We start from the raw sequence: 18,660 nt of genomic DNA on the forward strand, positions 1-18,660 counted from the left end.
TCTCCATCCCAGCTAAGTGCTCAAGCAGTGTCTTAATTCCTCTTTATAGGTTACAGGTATGAAGGTAACTTCATAGGCAGGGACCCGTCTGCACTTCCATCCTCAGGCAGCCCAGCTTACTTATGCATACTCACATCATCCACGCAACACTGAACACCCAATCCATCACATCATAGCCTCCTCCCTCGCAGGTACTTGTGTGCAAGATGCATATCACCACACTTCTTAAGGAACAAAAGACACATCACCAAAGGTGTCTTGTTTGCTCAGTAGGAGTTGGTTTTCAGGTGCATGTTTCCTTGTGACAACTCAAACAACTGCTTCTCCAACACCCATAGCCTATTCTGCATGGATCATAAATGCATATGCAAAATAGGTGGCTCATTGATTGTGATTCAGGTTGAACGTTTAGGCCTTTATGGCAGAGACTCTCTAGAACATTAGCCATGGCTGCATAGCAGTATAGGGGCCCTTCTCCCATAAATATATATTTTCTTCACAACCAGGAGGTCCCTTCAGTTGTTTGATCCCTTTCTTATTGTGAAACCAGAGACATTGATTTTGAGTGTGAACCCAGACTTTTGACCTTGGATTCTGTCTCACATTCATATATATCAGGAGATGGTGCTTTTCTTTCATGTTGTCTCCTTCATCAGTCAAAGAGACTTAGGGGGTCATGTTCAATATTAAATGGCATACGAGTGAGGTGTAATGGTTGTATGCCTCCATTTAAAGCTCTGCCCCATGTTTGTGCTGTTCCAAGGCGGAGGAACAGAGAAGTGGAGTGGGCATCTCTGCTTTGCTTTCCTCCACCGTCTTGGGTGAGCTCCACGTTTTATGGCTGCATCAGATTTTCATGCAGGCGTAAAACACATGGATTCCTAGGGAATAAACATGACATGTATACCTGGTAAATAGCATAAATATTACATTGGAATCCATTATAAAAATGGTGCCTGCAAAGCATCTTTTCAGATGTTTCTACCGAGTGAACTGCGCAGAATAAGTTCAATATTTTTCTCAAACATTGCAGCTATTTTGCATTTTATTGCAGCAGTGTGAATCATTGAGACATAGGCCCTCATTACGACCTAGGCGGTAAGGGGTTTACGCCGGCGTAAGCATCGCCGACCCTTACCGCCTGAGTACGAGTTCCCTTAGCGCCATGGCGGATTTAACACCTGCTTTTAGCAGGTGTTAAAATCCATGGCGCTAAGGGACCATGGAGTTAATTACGCCACCGTAATTTACGGTGGCGTAATTAACGCCTTCCCCACTCCCATTATGCCCTATGGGGCAAAAATGGGAATGGGGAAGGGTAAATGGGGATTGGGGACTTACCGCCCCGCCAAGGTCGGAATGGGGCGGTAAGTCCGCCAACCACCATGGCGGAATTGCACCCTTAGCGGCATGGACCATGGTGCTAATAGCACCATGGTTCTCCGCCAAGGTCGTAATGAGGGCCATACTGCTGAAATTAGGAAAACCTGCTCTATGTCTTAAATACTAGGGCTACAGAATGAGTTGCAATAAGCGGTAGTGAGGGCTGCCAATGAAGCTGTCCCAAAGCTTTATGGGTTGCTGTCATACAGGATGTATTGGAGGCTGTCACTAAGCAGTGGAAGAGGGTGTTAGTGAAGCAGTCCCAAAGCTGTAGCCATAGATGTGGTATTGGCTGTTTGTGAGGCTGTCACCAAGCTGTGGTTTGTTAGCATGTGAATGATGTGATTATGATGTGAATCACTGTGCGTTAGCCACAATACAGGCTTCACATGTACCCTTTTCATGTGTTTGACAGCCGTACTACATCTCCTGCACAGCACCAGGACAGATATGATGAAGCTATAGCACACAATTGAAAATGAAATGGCTGCATAGCTAAAACACAGCTAAAATACACTGGTAAAACCAGCCGTTAAAGTTGGGTCCCGCAAAGGGAACTCGTAGTAAGACGGTAAGGGTTTACTGGTACCGGTGCCCTTACCGGTACCGGTAAACCCTTACCGCCTACCGTGTAATGAGTCCCACTGACTGTGCATCCTTCACAACAGCTAAATTAAAGCCTTTAACAACAAGACATGGGAAGGATAGCCACCTTCAGGAAAAACCTCCAAGTACTCATTCAAGAGCTTTGTATTTGAAAAATGTTGGTAACAGTTTATATGATCTCATCACAAGATTTCTTCTTCAATTGCTTTGAGTGTTCATCTTCATTCATTGTGGCTCTGACCTTCATTTCACTTAAAAGCAATCTCAGTTAGAATTATCAGGCAACCATCAATTATTTTCAGCCAGTAAATCATCAGAAGCATTGAGCATTCTACCCTTCACAGACCCCCAAAAGACAGTCTCTGTTGGCATCCATATCTTTATAAACAAAGTAGCCTTTCTAAGCCATAGGAAGGTTTCTATTATTTTTCTCCAAAAATACTTATCTAGAGATTATCGTATAGAACAATGTGTGCATGCACTTTTTATGAATCCAAAAAGAAGAGCTCTGCAGATAAAGTTTATATTCCAGAGCTATTCAAACATTTGTTTATTTATAGTTTTTTAATAATGCTACATAGGATATCCTTAATGAAAGTACAAAACAGACAGACAGACGCACACATACAGCCCCCCTATGCATATCTCATTCAGTCAAAAATGTGTCTCTTTTTTCTCCAATATATTTGAGATTAACAAACATAACATTTTCCAAACTAAGATTTGATTTTTAGAAGCAAAACATTGCAATGTGTAATGGGTTTCTGGAAGGGTGACAACATTTTGTATTGTGATAGTTGCACAACTGATACAAATTCACAGGGTAATTCATAGAATTTCGCAGAAAAGTGTCGCAAGCGGCTGGCGTGCGATTGTCTGCGCCAGCCGCGTGCGCGAAAATCGATTTCCGCGCACAGCGCATTCATGGATTTTCGCATCCAAAACCAGCCGTGGCGCAGCGTGGCGCAGCGACCCTGCAGCAGCGCCAGTTACGCCCCCAAGAACGCCCTCGCGCAAGGAAAAGCCTTCAAAATCCCCAAATAATCGCAAAGGGCTGCGGTAACCCTGGACCAGTTCACCGGGCTGGCAAACAGCAAACGCCAAGCGGGGAACGTGTATTTCAGTGGTTTGCGGGAAGTTCCACACACGATTGTCCTGTGTACGTGTGCATCAGGGGTGCGCGGGAAGTTCCACACGCGATTACAGCAGGGTATGTGTATTCCAGGGGTGCGCGGGAAGTTCCACACGCAATTTCATCAGGGTACGTGTATTTCAGGGGTGCGCTGGAAGTTCCACACGTGATTGGGCCCGTGCGAGCAGGGTACGTGTATTGCAGGGGTGTGCGGGAAGTTCCACACGCGATTTCATCAGGGTACATGTATTTCAGGGGTGCACGGGAAGTTTCACACGCGATTGGGCCAGTGCGAGCAGGGTACGTGTATTTCAGGGGTGCGCGGGAAGTTCCACACGTGATTGGCCCCGTGCGAGCAGGGTACGTGTATTCCAGGGGTGCGCGGGAAGTTCCACACGCGATTTCATCAGGGTACGTGTATTTCAGGGGTGCGCGGGAAGTCCCACACGCGATTGGGCCAGTGCGAGCAGGGTACGTGTATTTCAGGGGTGCGCGGGAAGTTCCACACGCGATTGGCCTCGTGCGAGCAGGGTACGTGTATTCCAGGGGTGCGCGGGAAGTTCCACAAGCGATTTCATCAGGGTACGTGTATTTCAGGGGTGCGCGGGAAGTTCCACACGCGATTGGCCCAGTGCGAGCAGGGTACGTGTATTTCAGGGGTGCGCGGGAAGTTCCACGCGCGATTGGCCCCGTGCGAGCAGGGTACGTGTATTCCAGGGGTGCGCGGGAAGTTCCACACGCGATTTCAGCAGGGTATGTGAATTTCAGGGGTTCTGGGGAGTACTACACGTGAATTGGCCGTGTGGGTCCTCCCAGGTGTACGCTCGACAACCTCCACGGCCCCTGCAGGCAGCCCACACCACGGGGGACTACCCTGCACCCCTGCTCATGTCCCGCAGGCAGCCCATCCACCATGGGCATGCCCCCCAGCCAACCCACATGTCACCTTGCACTACTGATAAACAATGCATGTCTCCCACCACCCCCACCCCCTAGCAGTGCAGGGGCAGCCTCCACCAGGCCCCCACTCATGTCTCCCACCACCCCCACCCTCCAGCCACCATGGGCATCCCCCACCAGGCCCCCACTCATGTCTCCCACCACCCCCACCCCCCAGCAGTGCAGGGGCAGCCTCCACCAGGCCCCCACTCATGTCTCCCAGCACCCCCACCCCCCAGCCACCATGGGCATCCCCCACCAGGCCCCCACTCATGTCTCCCACCACCCCCACCCCCCCAGCAGTGTGGGGCACCCTCCACCAGGCCCCCACTCATGGCCCCTATCACCCCCACCCCCCAGCATCCAGGGGCACCCTCCACCAGGCCCCGACTCATGTCTCCCACCACCCCCCCCCCAGCAGTGTGGGGCACCCTCCACAAGGCCCCTACCCATGTCTCCCACCACCCCCACCCCCCAGCCACCATGGGCAGCCCCCACCAGGCCCCCACTCATGTCTCCCACCCACCCCCACCCCCAGCCACCATGGGCACCCTCCACCAGGCCCCCACTCATGTCTCCCACCACCCCACTCCCCAGCAGTGCAGGGGCACCCTCCACCAGGCCCCCACCCATGTCTCCCAGCACCCCCACCCCCCAGCAGTGCAGGGGCAGCACCACCAGGCCCCCACTCATGTCCCCCTGCACCCCCACCCCCCAGCATCCAGGGGCACCCTCCACCAGGCCCCCACTCATGTCTCCCACCACCCCCACCCCCCAGCAGTGCAGGGGCACCCTGCACCAGGCCCCCACCATGTCTCCCACCACCCCCACCCCCCAGCAGTGTGGGGCACCCTCCACCAGGCCCCCACCCATGTCTCCCACCACCCCCACCCCCCAGCAGTGTGGGGCACCCTCCACCAGGCCCCCACTCATGTCTCCCACCACTCCCACCCCCCAGCAGTGCAGGAGCACCCTCCACCAGGCCCCCACTCATGTCTTTCACCACCCCCACCCCCCAGCCACCATGGGCATCCCCCACCAGGCCCCCACTCATGTCTCCCACCACCCCCACCCCCAGCAGTGTGGGGCACCCTCCACCAGGCCCCCACTCATGGCCCCTATCACCCCCACCCCCCAGCATCCAGGGGCATCCCCCACCAGGCCCCCACTCATGTCTCCCACCCACCCCCACCCCCCAGCCACCATGGGCATCCCCCACCAGGCCCCCACTCATGTCTCCCACCACCCCCACCCCCCAGCCACCATGGGCACCCTCCACCAGGCCCCCACTCATGTCTCCCACCACCCCCATCCCCCAGCCACCATGGGCATCCCCCACCAGGCCCCCACTCATGTCCCCCTGCACCCCCACCCCCCAGCATCCAGGGGCACCCTCCACCAGGCCCCCACTCATGTCTCCCACCACCCCCACCCCCCAGCAGTGTGGGGCACCCTCCACCAGCCCCCACTCATGTCTCCCACCACCCCCACCCCCCAGCAGTGCAGGAGCAGCCTCCACCAGGCCCCCACTCATGTCTCCCACCACCCCCACCACCCAGCAGTGCAGGGGCACCCTCCACCAGGCCCCCACCCATGTCTTCCACCACCCCCACCCCCCAGCAGTGTGGGGCACCCTCCACCAGGCCCCCACCCATGTCTCCCACCACCCCCACCCCCCAGCAGTGTGGGGCACCCTCCACCAGGCCCCCACCCATGTCGCCCACCAACCCCACCCACAAGCCACCATGGGCACCCTCCACCAGGCCCCCACTCATGTCTCCCACCACCCCCACCCCCCAGCAGTGCAGGGGCACCCTCCACCAGGCCCCCACTCATGTCCAACTCATGTCTCCCACCACCCCCACCCCCCCAGCAGTGTGGGGCACCCTCCACCAGGCCCCCACTCATGTCCAACTCATGTCTCCCACCACCCCCACCCCCCAGCAGTGTGGGGCACCCTCCACCAGGCCCCCACTCATGGCCCCTATCACCCCCACCCCCCGGCAGTGCAGGGGCAGCCTCCACCAGGCCCCCACCCATGTCTCCCACCACCCCCACCCCCCAGCAGTGCAGGGGCACCCTCCACCAGGCCCCAACCCATGTCTCCCACCACCCCCACCCCCCAGCAGTGTGGGGCACCCTCCACCAGGCCCCCACTTATGTCTCCCACCACCCCCACCCCCCAGCAGTGTGGGGCACCCTCCACCAGGCCCCCCCTCATGTCTCCCACCACCCCCACCCCCCAGCAGTGCAGGGTCACCCTCCACCAGGCCCCCACTCATGTCTCCCACCACCCCCACCTCCCAGCAGTGCAGGGGCAGCCTCCACCAGGCCCCCACCCATGTCTCCCACCACCCCCACCCCCCAGCCACCATGGGCATCCCCCACCAGGCCCCCACTCATGTCTCCCACCACCCCCACCCCCCCAGCAGTGTAGGGCACCCTCCACCAGGCCCCCACACATGTCTCCCACCACCCCCACCCCCCCCAGCAGTCTGGGGCACCCTCCACCAGGCCCCCACTCATGTCTTCCACCACCCCCACCCCCCCAGCAGTGTGGGGCACCCGCCACCAGGCCCACACTCATGTCCAACTCATGTCTCCCACCACCCCCACCCCCCAGCCACCATGGGCAGCCTCCACCAGGTCCTCACAATCCCCAATCATGTGCGTTATGGTCAGCCTCCACAGCCAAAAAGCCCTACCAAGTAACCCATTCACCCACATGGAAATGGAAATTACATGTTACACCCCCAATGTTCATGAAGCTAATGAACCCATGTCCGTCACACACAATGGTTGCAATTGAATGGGAAAACACCCAACATGACATGCATGAAACCAATGAGATGATACCACACAGTGAAGTATGAAAACAAAATTGTATTAAAAAAAAGAAAGAATGCTAAAGAAATGAATCAAACTACAATGGGAATGAAAAAAAGATAAGCTGCATGTCCGTTTTAAAAAATAAAAACACCAAATCCTAATCCAAAAAAATGTCGTCCAAAGTCAAATGAAAAAAAACATCTATCCAATTAAGAACTATGTAAAAAACATCCCATGAGCCCAACTAAACAAAGGAAACCTACAAAAAACCCTAACTAAAATGCAACTATATACAAAAAGTGGAGCAGTGTCAGTCGACTCCAAATCATAAGAACAAACAAAGGAAACCTAAAACTAAAGAACTATATACAAAGGCGGCGGGCAAATCCAGCGGCTCACTCCGTTGTGTTCCGGGCCAGGGCATCATCGAACTCCTGTTCGATGTCCCGGAGGCGGTCCTGTTCCATGGCCCCGAGGGTCCGCAGGGACAACGCTGTGTCCTCCTCCAACCCCCTGCGGATTGCCTCGAGTTCTCCGCCCTGACCATTGTGAGCCGCGCCTCTTCCGCCCGCCGCCGCTCCGCACCTATGGCGTGGCCCAACCGCTGCCACATGGAAGACACTCTCTGTCCTGGGTCCTCCTGCCCTCCGGCCGATGCCTGCCCCTCCGATGTCGAAGGCCCTGAGCCTTCATGGCTCCCACCATGTTGCTGCTGCTGCTCTGCCTCTGCTCGTGCACTGCCTCCTGCTGCCTGCACATCCTCCGCCGGCTGGGGTGCAGTCGTTGATGTAGCCACCCCTGCTGGACGTCCGACTCCCGACTGTGGCAGGGATGCCTCCTCCACCAGCCTGGCCGCACCTTCAGAGGCAGCTCCACAGGGCACCCAGGTGACTGATGGGTGGGAAGATGGCACAGAGGACGACTGGCGCGTAGGGGGTCCAGTTGAGGAGGGGGTCGGAGCAAGCCCCATCAGACGGAGGAATCCGGCCTGGGTGACCTGTCCCATCAGGCTGACGTGGTCAACGAGCCATTCGAGATGACGTGCAGTCTCTCCATGAAAAGACTGCAGGTCACCTCGCATGGCCCATTGACGCAACGCCACACCAGCCAGGACAGGCTCAACCCGGACCTGGATAGCCATGTCCGCAGGCAGAGGAAGGCCAGTTGACGTCAGCTCATCCCCTGCCTGAAAACGGGTCTGGACGTAGGCATCCCTGCTGGTGCAAGATGATGCAGGGACAGGATCGGGGACAGGATTGCACACAGGCACCTCCGCGGCGGCCTGTGCTGCCTCCTGTCCCTGGTCCTGCACTGCACCACTAGCACCAGTGGGATCCCCACCTCCAGACCCCGTCTCTGGTGCTTGCACGGCCTCCTCCTCCACCAAACCCCCCACCAACCTGGATGACTCCGTGCCATCTTCCCCTGTTGGGCCCTGTGGGGTCCCAGCTGCCCCTTCTGCTGCCGAGGAGTCCAACTCCAACCTCCGCCTCTTGGACCTCCCCCCGGCAGCTGCAGCCTGGGATGCGGCACCGGACTCCTCACTCCCCGACGAGATGACAACACGGGAGGGGAGCCGGGCCTTGCGTCTCCGGCTGGCGGTGGGATCCCCGCCGCTGTGCTCCACAGCACCTTCTACGCCCTCTTCATCAGTTGACGCTGCAGACAGGGAGAAACAAAACACAGGCATCAGGGCACTGTACAATGGACACATACACACATGACAGTTGCACATGAGTGGCATTGGCAAACCTCAGGCATGTCATCACAATCCCCAACACACATGTCATTGCAACTCGCACACATGAGCCATACCACAGCCATATCGCAACTGCCACCACCATCCCTACACATACAACAGCATGAGCAGCCAAAGGTGAGCCAGACATCACATGCAACACAGGAAGTGCACCACACATGTACACACACCACCACACTTGCATGCATGTGTACACCTCTGCCAAGTGTCGCACTGTTCAGAAGGGCATCCATGTCACATCTGCCAATCAGGCTTCCACATACCGCTGTCACATGCATCCATGTTGCATCACTGTTGCACCCTTGTCAAATACACACACATGCACATGTACACAGTGCTCATACATGCAGCCGAAAACAACATACATGCGTGACATCATGGACATGTCTACTTACATACACATTCATCCAAACATGTTTGCCTACACAACTGCATTTGGCATGCAAGCCTACACACACAAGCACCATCCATGTCTCACACATTACAGCCCTCGCATGTGTCAGCCCCACGGCCCTGTACACCCCCACCCATACTCGACCCCATAAAAAACAGATGTGCAACCTGCACACTACCGAATAATCACCACACGCACTGCTCACAATCAGGATGCATGTACACTCACCGCTCGACTCCAGACGGGTCTGCTTCTCTAGGACCTGGACGTGGAGCACTGGGGATATGCGTTCCAGGACCCTCATCTGTTCTTCCGACAAGTGGCCCCGGCGCCCCTTGGCATCCGCTGCCTTCAAGAGGCGCCGGGCCTTGTTCAGGGTCCTGGACCTGCAGTCCTCCCAGCGCTTCCTGACATGTTGTAAGTCGCCGACTGCCACCCCCTCCGCGTTGATGGCAGTCACGATGTCAGTCCAGATCCGAGTCCGTCCTTCCTTGTCGGCGCGGGAACTTCCGAAGAGGGTATCATACTGCCCCAGGACTTGCTCCACCAGGACACCAACTTCGGTGGCACTGAAGCTGGTGCCCCTCTGCCTCTCTGGCCGGGGGTTGTCAGTGGTCACAGATGGTGTTTGCCCCAACATGACAACCCCAGAGGCAGGAGTGGGTGGGCAACTGGGTCCTGGGGCTGGGCTGTGGAGCGATGGAATCCCAGTCGGGAGTCTTCGGTTCCAGCAGGGGTGGTCACAGCAACAGCACCCCTGGCTGATGTGCAGGCAGCAAATGGCAGTGCACGTGGGCAGCAGGAAGTCAGGCAGCAGCAGATGGCAGGTGGGAGCGTGCTCGGGGCTCTGGGGGGCAGTAGTTCGGCATTCTGGGCAGGAGCGTGGTCTTCCGTGTGCTTACGCGTGGCCAGCTTGATACTGAGTGATTTGGCACGTGAAAAATCCAACACGTCTGCGTGTAATTCGAGGAAAGGCCCTTAGCGCGTAAACGCGTCGCCAGCGTATGCGCATCTATGAAGTCACGTGCACGTTGAATTGGGCACACGTACGAAAATGTTGCGTGTGAAAAAAAAGAAAGACACGTCCGAGTGTCAAAGCGTGTAATTGGTGGGAATGGGCCTAGCGCGTACACGCGGCAGTGACAAAGCGTGTAATTGGTGGAAATGGCCCTACACGCAGAAGTGACAAAGCGTGTAATTGGTGGAAATGGCTCTACAAGCAGAAGTGACAAAGCGTGTAATTGGTGGAAATGGCCCTAGCGCGTACACGCCGCGTAAGTGACGCTGGACGTGTGGGCCTGTATAAAAGGTACGTGTAGAACACCATTTCCTTGTACGTGCTTTTCGTGGAGAGCGAGTGGGTGAATTCTGTACTTCTTGTCGTTTCACGCACGATTTACTTCACGGCGTTTCAGGTTCATATTCCCTGTTACCTCTGACAGCTTTTTCTCTTTTTTCTCTTTTACTGGTTTACCTGGGCCTGTTCCCTCAAACAGTGTTCCCTTCTACTGTTGTCCTGTCTCCTCAGACAGCGTACAAATCTTCTTTTGGCGGGGGTGTTGCCAACCAAACGTGCTCCTTTTTCACGCTCTTTTACCTGGCAGACGGTGAGTCACGCACGTATCTAACATCTGTGCTTGCCCCGTGTGTAGACTACCCCTTCAGAGGTCATTCTAGGCTGCGTGTGACACGCATACGTTCATTCTTGTGTTAATGGGTGCCACAGCGTAGTGCAGGTTTTACTTTCTGCACACGTGGTCTAGGAGGGGTTGCGTGCACGTCATCTCCCTTTTTTGGGGCTCCTGTGCGTAGCGTGACCCTTCATCTTTCCCCAGGGGTTACATTCAGCCTTGCAAGAGCACTAGGGTACAATTACCATCTGGTACCCAACCCCTTTGACCCCCAATTGCCCAGGACAATAGTTTGCAGCCACTCCCATACGCACATTAACATCAGTGCCATGGCTGGGAGGCGAGGATTCCGTAAGGGTGGCAAAGGTGGAAGAGCCACAAGTGGTGGCCGTGGTGGATCCGGTAGGGGACGTGGTCGTTACTTGCAGGGTGAGCCTGTCCCCCCATGTGTGGAGGACCAGTCAAGGGCACCCATAATCCCCCCCCTCCCGTTGAGGCTGATGTGGCTGACACCATCCATGCTCAGCCCTTGTTGGACCAGCCCATTGTGGCACCAGACCTGGCTGACTCCATGGCTGACTTCCAGGTCAGCAGGCCTATGACACGTGCGCTGGTGCACGTTGATGTCATCATGCCACGTGCATCTGGGGCAGCAAGGTCATCTGCTGCCCCAAGTAGGCAGGGCGGAGAGGCTGCAGGGGCAGCTGCGGCTCCATCCACCCCAGCTCTCACACACCCAGCCAGGACAGTGTCGGTCCTAGTCCATCCTGCTGACATTCCCCCTGACACCATTACACTTGAGCCAATGCCTGCACCAACTCCCATGCTGAGTGTGCAATCCCACACTCCTGATACAGAGTCCACCAGGGCTCCTGCCCCTAGTGTCCAGAGTGGCGCAGGACACTCAGGATCACCACCACCTTCCAAGCGGAAGAGGAAGAGTGCTCGTCCGGCACAGGCTGATGCCCCAGACACGGCTACACAGTCCGGCCCGTCGAGGAAGCCCAGCTTCACGGATGACAAACTGAATGCACTTGTCGAGTATGTGTCCGCACATGATAACGAGATGGTCATTGTTGCAGGATCCAAGACCACACCTGCACAACGCCAGGCACACTGGCAGACCGTTGCGGACATCGTAAGTGCCCTTGGAATCGTGAGGCGCACAGCCAATGATTGCTATAAGCGCTGGAATGACCTAAAGCGCAGGGCAAAGAGTAAGCTGGCCTCAAGTCATGCCGCAACTCTAGTGACTGGAGGTGGGTCTCCAGTAGTAGACATGGAACTCACTCCACATGAGTCAGTTGCTGGGACCTACGTCACGGAGGAACAGATCCAAGGCGTGGGAGAACTGCCTGATTACGAGGCATTGTCCGGTGAGTGCACATGCATGTGTGTCATCCATGTGCATGGTGTGTGTGAGGGCTTCTGTTTGTGTGCCAGGTGAGAGTGTGTGCACCTGAGTCGTATGGGTCAGCCATGTGCTTCATGCAATACATCCTGCGCAGCTGCATTTGGCCACAGCAGTATCCCTTCTGCCAACAGTAGACATCTAGCCCAACTGTACGCCAGTTGCCCTTGAAGTGTCACCTTGGCACAACATTGTTGCTCAATTTTCACTGTTCATTCAGTCAGATTGTTTGCATTCCACCACTTTTACTAGGCATTTCGCAGTCCTCTAGTCACATGTCTGACATGGCTATGGTAAAGTGGAGTGACTTTGTTACCTGGATATCATTTGTTCACACATGTCCCTGTGCAATTGGACCATTTTGGACTGGCAGCTCCAGGTGAAAAATCTGACCTGTTTGAATTAGAAAAGCTATTACATGCGGGAACTTGACTGAATGAATAGGTGCTGCCCTCCTCTCCATCTTCACTCAATAGCAATGGTACATGCCATCTGTGTGATGGCATGTGTGTTTCACCTGGCAATCACAGGCCAATGTGTGATGCCACTGCCAGGCAGCATGCAGAAAATGTGTTCATCTTCCATCTTGGTGTCATCAGTGTGTGCCATTTGCCTGCCCTTCATATGCAGTGAGGGTGCATGCATGGGAGGGTTTTAGTCATGTGGGACATGTGTCAATCAAGTACTGGTTCTGTTGCTTCTCAGCCCTCATTGTGTGCCATGGTGCTAATGCCTGTTTCCATTTCTTTGTTTTTATGTCTTTGCAGGGGAAGACGCACCTGATACTGCTGGGGTTGTGGAGATGGTGCAGACCCAGGAGGGGTCCGAGGGCCGACCAACCACCAGTGAGGGACGTGGTGTGGTGGTGGGTGAGAACCCACAAGTGCTGCAGGTCGTGCTCTCAAGGGGTGTCTCTGGCTGCACCACCCCCGAGCTGTACTCAGGTGTTGATTCGGATGATGAGACCCACGTGCCGTCGCAGGTGAGTGTTCCAGGGAGGGATTCTGTTCTGTCCCACCCACCTGCACCAGGGTCAGAACCCTCAATGGGATGTCAGTGTTGGCAGCTACGCCTTTGGTGGTTACGGATGCAAGGTCACACTCCTCGACATCTGATCCTGTTCCTGGGCCAGCAGATCAGAGGGAGTATGCAGTCCTGCAGCCTCAGGCAGTGCCGGCACAGCAAGGCGCAGTTCGCCTTGCCCCAGACAGGTGTGGTGCCCGCCGACGTGGTGCTGTACGCCACCTGGCAATACCGCATGGGAGCAATCCATTTACGGTATGGCAACCCAACAGGCATCATCATCCGAGATGATGGCTCAGGCCATGGATAGGGGGGTCACTTCCATTGTCCCCCCTGAAAGGGTGATGGAGCGACTACAGCAGGCAACCGACTCCATCTGCCAGTCACACAGGGAGGACATGTTGGTGTCCAACAGGGACAGGCGGGCGGCACTGGCGACTCTGCAGGAGGCCATCTCCATAGAGTCCCAGGGCCACAGGGAAGCCCTGAGGCAGGAGCTCCTTCACCTCAGGACGACTCTTGTTGAGCTTGAGGCTTCAACACACCAAAGGACAGAACAGCAGCTGGAGCGTCTCACCCGTACTATCTCAGCTGAGATGCAGGCAACGAGGGCGGAGGTCCGGGCATCCCGTGAGTTGTTGCATGGGGACCTCCGCACACTCATCCTCCAGAACCAGACCTACCACACCCGCATGCTTGCAGCCATGGAGGAGCAGACTAGGGCCTTGCGTGGGCTGCCTCCCATAGTGCAACCACCTCCGGATGCAGCTGCACAGGGTGATAATAGCGACAGCAGTGATACTCCCACAATAGGGTAGCCGTGTGGGCCATGAGCCCATGGAGGTGTTTTTTTTTCCCAGGATCCACACAGGTGGGTTTTGGTGTGCACCTTGTCCTCGGACCTCCTGGGTGGCCTCCCAAACCCCCCCCCGGGCCCATCAATGGCCATTTATTATTTTTTTTTTATTTTTATTTTTATTTTTATTTTTATTTTTTTCTATTTTTAATTATTTTTTTCCCAATTTTTTTGGGACAATTTGTTGCCTTCCGTGGTTCCTGTGGGCATACGCTGCATTGTGGCTGGGCACATGCAGGCTTGTCATGTATTTGGTTCAGATGCTTGGGTTTGAGTCACACACACCCCTCCTGCTTCCCGTTTCCATGGGCTTGCAAAGGGTTTGCCCAAGTGACATTGACGTACATGGTGACATTGGACTCCCACTACATGTGTGGGTAGTCTAGTCAATACTGTGTATACATTCCTAGTGCATATTGCTGTTGTGTTGTACACTGCATGTTGCATTGATGTGTAACTCATCATCTGTGTCTACCTCCCAATTTGCAGGTCCCTTCCACATGTCTACACAAGGCCCTCTAGTTTGGAGATGGGGTCCATGTTGGCAGCAGTGCACCTACAATTCTACATGGCGCCAACACTGCACAGTTGGTAGTGGTGGGAGTGCAGGCATTTCCAGGTGGTGTGACTACTAATTCATAACATTTGTGATGTCATGTTAATGGTAGTACCTGCTCAAGTTTGTTGTTGGTCCTGCATTACTGTGAGCATTTCAGGTGTTGCAAGTTTCAATTAGGGACACTGTACATTGTGACACTAGTGTCATGTTGTGGGGATTACTTTGTTTACCTGCAAATAGCATGACATGGCACGGTGTGTCCTGTGGCGGTGCTGGGGATGGGTTGGCTGACATGGCACTGTCCTCTTGTTGCATTTTGCAAGTGGGTATTCATTTTAGCTGCTTGAATGTGTTTCTTCACAAAACTGCATTGGTGGTGTCTGTGTGGGTAGGGATGCACACATTGTAACACTTCCAGGTGAACAATCTCAGGCTGATATGGTTTTCACGGTTGATTCTCCAGACATTCAGGATCAGTGTCAGGTTGAGTCATCATTGATTGTCAGATGGAATGTGCCAGGGCAGCGTGCACTCCACAGGGGTGTGATTTCTATGTGAAGTAATTAGCCACTAGCTGTGTACGGGCTGCCTCTCCCCGTGCCCTTTCCCCTCCCATGCGCAGCGGCTGTGCATGTGGTTGGGGATGTGGGGCCACCACCATGTCCACGGCCAGGCCCCGGCGTGTTGCAACGTTGTGCAGGACACATGCTGCCACTATGATCCTGCACACTACTGGGGGAGCGTACAACAGCTGCCCGCCAGAACGGTCAAGGGAGCGAAAGCGTGACTTTAGCACTCCGAATGTGTGCTCCACTATGCCCCGGGTTGTAATCTGGGCTGTGTTATATCTTACCTGGGGTGGCGTGGTGGGGTTCCGAATTGGCGTCATCATGTGGGGGCTGAGAGGGTAGGCACTGTCCCCTGTGGAGGTGGTGATTGGTATCATTGGTGGGGTTGTGACCTTGCTCAGTATCTGACATGCATGCATGTGCAGTGGCATTCATACTCACCAAGCAGCCATGTATCGCCATGCCGCCCAGCTTCTAGGTCCCGGCTTAGGGTGGACATTCGGTAAATGAAGCTGTCGTGGGTGGACCCGGGATAGTTGGCATATACTGAGGTGATGATTCCCTTGGCATTACATACTACCTGCACGTTGATGGAATGCCAGTGCTTGCGGTTCCTATAGATGTGCTCTGATGCCCTAGGGGGTCGTAGACCCACATGGGTGCAGTCGATGGCACCTAGCACTTTGGGGAATCGTGCCACACCGTAAAAATCCAGGGCGGCAGCATGCCTTTCTGCAGGTGTTCTGGGCAGGTATATGTGCCTGCGGACTGATGGGCGTGTGTGATGATGTTCAAGACCTAGTGTAGGCAGCGTGACTGGGTGGCCTGTGATACCCCACCCACTATGGCACTTGTCCGCTGAAATGATCCAGTGGCTAAGAAGTGCAGTACATTGAGGACCTTCTCCATGGGGCTGAGTGCTTGGGAGCACAGGGTGGGTGATGTGAGGTCATCCTCCCACTCACTCACCAGGTCCAGTATAATGTGTGGTGGAAACCTGTACCTCCCATACACCTGGTCATCAGGCATCCCAAAAAGGCTGGTTCTGGGTGTGAATATTCTGGCCCTGACTATCCTCCTCCTCCTACTTTGGTAGCCCACGCCCACTGCTGCTAGGAACGGTATGTTCATCCTGGGTCTGAGCTTGTTATTTTGTTAGCGCGCAAATGTATGCGTTGCGCGTGTTGTAGGCGAGCGTGTGACCCGCGCACCCCTGAAATCCAGTACCCAGTCCAATAGCGTGTGGAAATTCCCGCGCACTCCGGGATACAGGTGCGCTGACGTACTTGCGTGTGTAAGTGCCTGCGCACCCCTGATATACACGTACATAGGCCAATCGCGTGTACTCGCACTTCTGTCCAATTACACGTGATGACACTCTGACGTGCTGTCCAATTACACGCGATGACACTCTGACGTGCAGTCTTTCCACGTGTGCTCTGTCATCACGTGCTGTGTGGGAAACACCCGTGCAGGTCACGTCACAGACGCGCTTACGCGCTGAGGGCCTTTGGTCCAATAGAATCGCGTATGCGTGCTGATGCGCTTACGCACTAAGGGCCTTTCCTCGATTTTCACGCTGACGTGCAGACTTTTCACGTGCCAAATCACTCCCTATCAAGCTGGCCACGCGTATGCACACGGAAGACCACGCTCCTGACCAGAAGGCCGAACTACTGCCCACCAGAGCCCCGAGCACGCTCCCATCTGCCATCTGCTGCTGCCTGACTGCCTGCTGCCCACGTGCACTGCCATTTGCTGCCTGCACATCAGCCAGGGGTGCTGTTGCTGTGACCACCCCTGCTGGAACCGAAGACTCCCGACTGGGATTCCATCGCTCCACAGCCCAGCCCCAGGACCCAGTTGCCCACCCACTCCTGCCTCTGGGGTTGTCATGTTGGGGCAAACACCATCTGTGACCACTGACAACCCCCGGCCAGAGAGGCAGAGGGGCACCAGCTTCAGTGCCACCGAAGTTGGTGTCCTGGTGGAGCAAGTCCTGGGGCAGTATGATGCCCTCTTCGGAAGTTCCCGCGCCGACAAGGAAGGACGGACTCGGATCTGGACTGACATCGTGACTGCCATCAACGCGGAGGGGGTGGCAGTCCGCGACTTACAACATGTCAGGAAGCGCTGGGAGGACTTCAGGTCCAGGACCCTGAACAAGGCCCGGCGCCTCTTGGAGGCAGCGGATGCCAAGGGGCGCCGGGGCCACTTGTCGGAAGAACAGATGAGGGTCCTGGAACGCATATCCCCAGCGCTCCACGTCCAGGTCCTAGAGAAGCAGACCCGTGTGGAGTCGAACGGTGAGTGTACATGCATCCTGATTGTGAGCAGTGCGTGTGGTGATTATTCGGTAGTGTGCAGGTTGCACATCTGTTTGTATGGGGTTGAGTATGGGTGGGGGTGTACAGGGCCGTGGGGCTGACACATGCGAGGGCTGTAATGTGTGAGACATGGATGGTGCTTGTGTGTGTAGGCTTGCATGCCAAATGCAGTTGTGTGGGCACACATGTTTGGATTAATGTGTATGTAAGTAGACATGTCCGTGATGTCACGCATGTATGTTGTTTTCGGCTGCATGTATGAGCACTGTGTACATGTGCATGTGTGTGTATTTGACAAGGGTGCAACAGTGATGCAACATGGATGCATGTGACAGTGGTATGTGGAAGCCTGATTGGCAGATGTGACATGGATGCCCGTCTGAACAGTGCGACACTTGGCAGAGGTGTACACATGCATGCAAGTGTGGTGGTGTGTGTACATGTGTGGTGCACTTCCTGTGTTGCATGTGATGTCTGGCTCACCTTTGGCTGCTCATGCTGTTGTATGTGTAGGGATGGTGGTGGCAGTTGCGATATGGCTGTGGTATGGCTCATGTGTGCGAGTTGCAATGACATGTGTGTTGGGGATTGTGATGACATGTCTGAGGTTTGCCAATGACACTCATGTGCAACTGTCATGTGTGTATGTGTCCATTGTACAGTGCCCTGATGCCTGTGTTTTGTTTCTCCCTGTCTGCAGCGTCAACTGATGAAGAGGGCGTAGAAGGTGCTGTGGAGCACAGCGGCAGGGATCCCACCGCCAGCCGGAGACGCAAGGCCCGGCTCCCCTCCCGTGTTGTCATCTCGTCGGGGAGTGAGGAGTCCGGTGCCGCATCCCAGGCTGCAGCTGCCGGGGGGAGGTCCAAGAGGCGGAGGTTGGAGTTGGACTCCTCGGCAGCAGAAGGGGCAGCTGGGACCCCACAGGGCCCAACAGGGGAAGATGGCACGGAGTCATCCAGGTTGGTGGGGGGTTTGGTGGAGGAGGAGGCCGTGCAAGCACCAGAGACGGGGTCTGGAGGTGGGGATCCCACTGGTGCTAGTGGTGCAGTGCAGGACCAGGGACAGGAGGCAGCACAGGCCGCCGCAGAGGTGCCTGTGTGCAATCCTGTCCCCGATCCTGTCCCTGCATCATCTTGCACCAGCAGGGATGCCTACGTACAGTCCCGTTTTCAGGCAGGGGATGAGCTGACGTCAACTGGCCTTCCTCTGCCTGCGGACGTGGCTATCCAGGTCCGGGTTGAG

This window comes from Ambystoma mexicanum, chromosome 2q, assembly GCF_040938575.1.
Source record: "Ambystoma mexicanum isolate Mex_15411 chromosome 2q, UKY_AmexF1_1, whole genome shotgun sequence".
NCBI lineage: Eukaryota > Metazoa > Chordata > Amphibia > Caudata > Ambystomatidae > Ambystoma > Ambystoma mexicanum.